This window comes from Mizuhopecten yessoensis, unplaced genomic scaffold (genome assembly GCF_002113885.1).
Source record: "Mizuhopecten yessoensis strain PY_sf001 unplaced genomic scaffold, ASM211388v2 scaffold7507, whole genome shotgun sequence".
NCBI classification, from domain to species: domain Eukaryota; kingdom Metazoa; phylum Mollusca; class Bivalvia; order Pectinida; family Pectinidae; genus Mizuhopecten; species Mizuhopecten yessoensis.
In genome coordinates this window covers 798,903-806,648 of record NW_018407082.1, presented here as the reverse complement: position 1 = coordinate 806,648, position 7,746 = coordinate 798,903, and the positions used below count along the sequence as shown (strand labels likewise).

At 37.1% G+C, this 7,746-nt stretch overlaps 1 protein-coding gene across 5 annotated transcripts in view; it reads right to left on the bottom strand.

The window, feature by feature from the left end:
• LOC110453782 (FERM, RhoGEF and pleckstrin domain-containing protein 1-like) overlaps positions 1-7,746 on the bottom strand; it is a 151,657-nt gene that overhangs the window by 19,191 nt on the left and 124,720 nt on the right. The gene's annotated exons all lie outside the window — the stretch shown is intronic.

The following is a 7,746-nucleotide window of genomic DNA, read 5'->3' as shown; positions in this document are numbered from 1 at the left end:
CCCCCCCCCCCCCCCCCAGTTAATATTAATGTCTATGCTGACGTTTAGAAAGCCTTTGATGTTCTTTATCATGTAGCATTGTTATGAAATTAATTAACTATTGAATTTGATTTTCTATAATGGCAAAAGAAATTATAAAAACGGTTCAGACCAGTCTGACCTTTCCCTACAAACATATGTATGAATTTGTTTTAGAAAAAGGAGCTTTTCCTGACATCTGACATTAATTACCAACATCTGATCCAAATAGGTATAGAGGAGCAGAGTTATTTTTAGCACAAAACCTGCAATAATGCTATCTTCTATCAAATTACTGTTTTTTAGAATTGTGAAACGAAGCGACCAGAAACTTTACATTGTCTTATATAAATGTTATAGACAGCTCAAGATGGTCTAGGCCTGTGGTAAAATTAAAAACAGACTTCTCCCCTCCTTATATAATATGATATAATGAGTTCTCCCTAATCCTGCAGATGATGTGCAAGTGGATATAGGGACATCTTCCAAATTTTTATTGAAACAGATATCTGTGTTATATTTGTGAATGTTCCTCACTTACAAGCTTTTTGGCCTACTGGTTGGTCCTTAAAAAAAAACCCAGAAACAGCTAAATTATTTCCTCTGTAAAGAATCTGTAAGCTTACCATCTAAATCCCAAACCAGATTCAGATATGAAAAAAAAAACTTTGAAAAGGAAATAATAATACAGAGTAGTCCCCACTGATTGTAGATCAATAAGAATTCTCCAATTGAAAGGTTATTGTAGTAATGCCTTGAGATGACTAAATACAGCGAGGGGTAATAATGTTAAAACTATTTGTTATTAAATTTGGCATGTACAAAGGCTAGCAAAATCTACTTGTGTCTGGAGGCCTGATTTCATTTCTAATCCTAGTATCCAGTCAAACACTAAGTGGAGGAGAGTTTAGTTTTGAAGGAATTTCTCTATCACAATTAGTTTGGTTAGCCTGTAGTTAAATAAAAGGATGAGGAATACTAATTGTTTTTTATTGTTTTACCCCATATAGTGAGACTTCGTCTACCATCCTCTAAAATAGGTTATTGTGCCCAGTTTTATTTCTGTCTCTATTCTAGTCCTTGCACAAAAGGGGCCAATTTAAACAGATGAACAAAATCAGTTTAGTTTTTCTCGCACCTCTGTCATATACCACGTCATACCCCATGCTAGATTTTTCTATCTCGTCCGATCTGTCTAGCACCTTTATGCAACATTTCGCGGAATTTTTACACTGCGATGTATTCATCCAGGCGTTAACTGCTTGAAATTGACAATCTGCATTATAAATGTTCTGTTTTGTTATATGTATAGTTTTGATGTTGTTAGATATCTTATGTTGTAGATAAAATATAATCTACACTGTGAAATAAGTTTTCATCTATGTAAGAACGGACAGCATTTTTACGCGGAAGCATTCAAATGTAGCTTAAGTAGTGAAGAGGTCATTATCATTTGAGGCCCCAGACGGGATACTTACCCTAACCCTTACCCTAGTTTTTAGCAAAAAAAATAATTTTGATCGAACTAAAAGGTGCGAGAAAAAAAATCAATTACCTGTAACTGAGCGAGATGGGTTTTCTCAGTCAAGGGTTAAGATTCTGTAACAAAATCCCAACCGAGGCGTATTGGGTTATCTCAGTCTCGGGCTAAGATTCTGTAACATCCCAAACTCGGCTTACGCCTCGGTTGGGATTTTGTTACAGAATCTTAACCCTCGACTGAGAAAACCCAATCTCGCTCAGTTACAGGTAATAGATTTTATTAGGCCTGTAACCACTTAATAAAGTAAAGTTTCCAACTAGATGGCCACATCAAAAGCTGTTTTAGATGTAGCTGTCTGTTGACTTGACATGTGTGAAACTGCTGATCTAGTATCTCAGTGGATAGAACAACAACATGATGAACAGGGGTCCAGGGTTCAAATCCTAGTTTGGTCCTGTGTTGCATTTTTACATAGAATACTGTTTTGTTTGATTAATTCAGTTTTCTACAAAGTATGATTTAGGTAAGGTAAGTTAGCTAAGTTTACTTTGAGATCACTGTAAAGTTTGCTAAGATCACTGTGCGCTATGTATTCGTGGATTGCCGCCTGTAGGCATCGATCTGTTTGTAGAACTATCAGTCAAGTGTCTTTCGTCACACGCCTCTGTGAATCACATAACCTGCACATCAATATTTCATGTAGACCCAGAAAACTTTCAACACCCATGATATCATCGCCATGGTTACATCATTTATATGGCCACACGAAGCGAGTATTTTTTGCCCATCAGACAGACTGGGGTTGGACAAAGGATTTACACATGTCCCGTCCGTCCCTTCTCTTACAAATCACTTGTTATCAACTTCTCAAACCTGTGAATCCATTACTTATTGATTTTTAGGTATAGCAGCCATCTATATAAACACAACAAAGAGATGTTCCTGAGTTCTCACCTCCTTAAAAGGGCCTACGATGGGACATTCTGACAGAATCGTTACCACACAATCCTTAATGGCAAATATGCATGGTGTTTTTTTGTGAAAATAAAAACTTTGAGTGCTTTGTAAAGGCGACAGTTTACTCTGCCTACTGACAACTTGACATGCCATGACGTCGCAGAAAACGTTAAACAGACAGCCAGAAATGTACAGAGAAAAATAGCGATGCTGCGACGGTATATCAAGGGAATATTTTATGAACATTTTATTGGGGGAAAGTTTTCATCAAATCCTTGCAAATATATTTTATTTGTAAAGCCTTTGATTTATCAGCCATGAGCTTTGTTTGTAGTCCCTGAACTTTTTTGTGAGCTATGGACTTCATTTCGTAAACCATGAACTGTTTTATGAACTTTATTTCACGAGTACTTAGCTGCTTTGTTAGTCTGGAACATGTTTTTTGAGCTATAGCCATTGTTTTTCAATCAATGAAAATTAATATCTTTGTTATGTTGTAAATGGACTTTTTGTGAATGAAACAAGAGGCCAAATGGGCCTGCATTGCTCACCTGGTATTAATCTCACAAATGTAACCTTAAAAGTGGAATAAAATAAAGCAACAGGCAAAATATCAGTGTCTTGACTTCAAGTCATTCAGAAGAACCTGTTAAACAATTAAAACACATTTGACACTGTGACCTTGAAAGTCAAACATGGACATTAAGTTGAACAAACTTCATAGCCCTTCCTCCCAGAATGCAATTTGCCAAATATCACCACGTTATACTTTTTGTTTATCCAGAAGATGACTTTTAAAGATTTATGCACTATGGACCAGATGTGACCATGAAAACGTATCAAGGTCATTCATATCTACAAGCAATCACCCTGTACACCTAAGTTATTCAGAGTAGTCGTTTAAAGATTTCAACATATTTGACCCCTGTGACCTTGATTATAGGCAAAGGTCATTCATTTAAACAAACTTCGTAGCCCTTCATGCCGACATTCTTCTGGCCAAATATCATCACCCTGGACCTTTTGGTTATACAAAAGAAGTCATTTAAAGGTTTTTTGATCCCTTTGACCTTGAATATGATTGAAGGTCATTTGTTTAAACACACTTGGTAGCCCTTCATGCCAACATCCTTCTGGCCAAATATCATCACCCTGGACCTTTTGGTTATACAGAAGAAGTCGTTAAAAGGTTTTCAAGACAATTGACCCCTGTGATGTTGAATATGGGCAAAGGTCATTCATTTGAACAAACTTCGTAGCCCTTCTTGCTAACATCCTTTTGACCAAATATCATCACCCTGGACATTTCGGTTTTACAGAAGAAGTTGTTTAAAGTTTTTAAACATATTTCACCATTGTGACCTTGAAATTTGTCAAGGTCATTCATTTGAACAAACTTGGTAGCCCTTCATCTGTGCATGTTACTTGCCAAATTTAAGCACCCTATGCGTATTGGTTATTCAGAAGAAGTTGTTTAAAGGTTTTAAACATATTTGACCCCTTTGACCTTGAGTATAAGTTAAGGTCATTTTTTTGAACAAACTTGGTAGCCCTTCATCCCAGCATGTTACTGGCCAAATATCATCACCCTAGGCCTCTTGGTTATTCAGAAGAAGTTGTTTAATGATTTTAACATATTTGACCCCTGTGCCCTTGAAAATGGATGAAGGTCATTTATTTGAACAAACTTGGTAGCCCTTCATCCCAACATGCTTCTTGCTAAATATCATCACCCTAGGCTTTTTTGGTTACTGAGAAGAAGTTGTTTAAAGTAAAATGTTGACGACGGACTGGCCAGGTGAGCTAAAAATCTATGAATTTTGTTTTTACTAGCTAACTTGATTTTTTACTGCACGGACAAATGTTTAATCAAATGAGGTACTGTTTCTGATTATATTATGGGTTTTAGCTGCAGTAGTTAATACATTTTTGGCTCAACAAGTTATTGGCAACAATTTTCAAAAAAAATATTGATTTTTTTTTTATAATTTTATGTTCTGCATCATCAGTTGTACATCCTGTTTTTTAAATCAACTATAAAGATATAATTTGCATAGACTGATCATTTATTCCCACATATTTCAGGATGAAGGTCCCTGGTATTGATGCCTGGTATTGATGCCTGGTATTTTGTTCCTCATCTATCATAACTGTGAGAGACTTTGTAAATAATGATATACATTAATTACTGACTAATTTGAGCTGATTTTTTAAGTAATGACCTTTAATATTTAAATAAAATCCAACCAACTTTTTGAGGAATATCTAATAACATGTATCAGTGAGCTAGGGAATTAAAACATCTTTTAATTCATTCACCCCTGAAGACACATTTGAACATTAGTGTTGTATCTTTGGGCAAGCTACTTTACTCTGCTTGTTCCAGTCTACTCAGCTGTAAATGAGTACGTGGTTGGGTAGTGCTAGAATTGTAGAATGCTAGCTGTGAGCACTGAATGGCAGCACCGGCTGTATGCTCCCAAGGGAGTTGAGAAAGGTATTGGCTTGTTGCAAAGGCTCTATAACCAAGGATGATAATTTATGAACCACTTTGAGACGACCTACGAAATAGGTTGTGATAAAGCGGTATATAAGAATTATTATCATGATTATAAAATTTCAGGGGTGAATGATTTCATGTATGACCTTGAACTATTGTTTTCTTAACCAATCACTACAAGCAAGGATTTTAAGCAGTTTTGTAAATAATGAAGTTGAACTTGCTCTTCCTAATGTCATTTAAATTTTCAAGAATATAAATACATCCATATCGAAAGAAAGTATACTGCCTTCCTCGATTCATTTTCACATCCATACTTTTATCTTTGTATATGGAAAAATCCGGAGAAAATTTCTATTTTTCAAGGACAGAATATCTGAGATTCTGAAAAATTATCGGACAGACTATGTGGAATATTGATGAATGTCATCCTGTGACGTATTGATACAAAACTCCGTCAGACATTCATCACACTAGATTGATACCTAGCCATTTGTAAAATCAATTCCCTTACGGTTCTGAACAAATCCCACACCATCAAATAACCTCTGCTGATCAACACCAGTCAACATTGTCAGACAACTACAGAGGCCGTCCCTCTACAGATAGAAAGTGTGATTGGTTTGATAGGATATGTAAATCTAGCCGACCCTAGCCGTAACTTCGTAGTGAACCCATCCCCCGAGAGGCACAGAGCTGTACCCTCTGTTTTAATTAGATTAGATTCAGCGTCAGAAAAAACAGCTTTCCAGGGTATGTCTTTAAAATCTATACACAAAGCTATCTGATATCAGCCACCGTTTTACTTATAGAGGAAAAGATACAATATCATGTTCATTTTAACGTTCTTTGTTAAGGATACAATTTTCCTGGAAACATCTCATGGACAATTAGAACCTATAGATTTAACACTAAATAGTTGTTTTTTGTTGTTTTTTGTTTTGTTTTAGCGCTATGAACAGTTTTGGTCATTTAAAGATGAGCCAGGTGTTGGTGATGGAGGAAAGAAGGAGTGCCCAGAAAAAAACACCAACAGTGCCTGGTGACTGACCTAGGTAGGCCTCAGCCATTGTGGCCGTCAAATCCCAGTGGAAAAATTCCAAGAGGAATATGATGATAGATTGATATTAACGATCTCTGGCCATGAGATGTCATCATACATTTGTATGATGGACCATTCAGGTCATATTAGGTAGGGTAGTGGTCACCGTGCCAGGCCAGTCATTCTCTGTAGAGACTGGTGGTGGTCAAATACAGCAATATTGGTCTAGTGTAGTTGTGTGGAAGGTGTTCCAAACAAAGATATTGAAATACATTGTTCTAAATTTAACAACTGTGGTTATCTCTTCTACCCAGGGTATACAATGAACCCTATTTTGGGTTCAAAGCAACACTTCTGGAGCTCCAAGTTACACCAAATTTTTATCAGAGATCATACTTACATTAAGGTCTATCTAGAGCTCACTTCTTATGCGGCATCTTTCTGGAGCTCAAAATTATACTGAATGAATTCTAGAGCTCCTATGTACACTGAACTGTACCTAGAGCTCCTATGTACACTGAACTGTTCCTAGAGCTCCTATGTACACTGAACTGTACCTAGAGCTCCTATGTACACTGAACTGTTGCGAGAGCTCCTATGTATACTGAACAGTTCATAGAGTTGCTATGTACACTGAATTGTTCCTAGAGCTCATATGTACACTGAATTGTTCCTTGAGCTCATATGTACACTGAACTGTTCCTAGAGCTCCTACGTACACTGAATTGTTCCTAGAGCTCCTATGTACACTGAATTGTTCCTAGAGCTCCTATGTACACTGAATTGTTCCTAGAGCTCCTATGTACACTGAACTGTTCCTAGAGCTCCTATGTACACTGAACTGTACCTAGAGCTCCTATGTATACTGAACTGTTCCGAGAGCTCCTATGTACACTGAACTGTTCCTATAGCTCCTATGTACACTGAACTGTTCCTATAGCTCCTATGTACACTGAATTGTTCCTAGAGCTCCTATGTACACTGAACTGTACCTAGAGCTCCTATGTACACTGAGCTGTTCCTAGAGCTCATATGTATACTGAACAGTTCATAGAGTTGCTATGTACACTGAACTGTTCCTATAGCTCTTATGTACACTGAACTGTTCCTAGAGCTCCTATGTACACTGAACTGTTCCTAGAGCTCATATGTACACTGAACTGTTCCTAGAGCTCTTATGTACACTGAACTGTTCCTAGAGATATTATGTACACTGAACTGTTCCTAGAGCTCATATGTACACTGAACTGTTCCTAGAGCTCCTATATACACTGAACTGTTCCTAGAGCTTCTATGTACACTGAATTGTTCCTAGAGATATTATGTACACTGAACTGTTCTTAGAGCTCCTATGTACACTGAACTGTTCCTATAGCTCCTATGTACACTGAGCTGTTCCTATAGCTCCTATGTATACTGAACTGTTCCTATAGCTCCTATGTACACTGAGCTGTTCCTAGAGCTCCTATCTATACTGAACAGTTCATAGAGTTGCTATGTACACTGAACTTATCTAGACCTCCTATGTACACTGAGCTGTTCCTAGAGCTCCTATGCATACTGAACAGTTCATAGAGTTGCTATGTACACTGAACTTATCTAGAGCTCCTATGTACACTGAACTGTTCCTAGAGCTCCTATATACACTGAACTGTTCCTAGAGCTCCTATGTATACTGAACAGTTCATAGAGTTGCTATGTACACTGAACTTATCTAGACCTCCTATGTACACTGAGCTGTTCCTA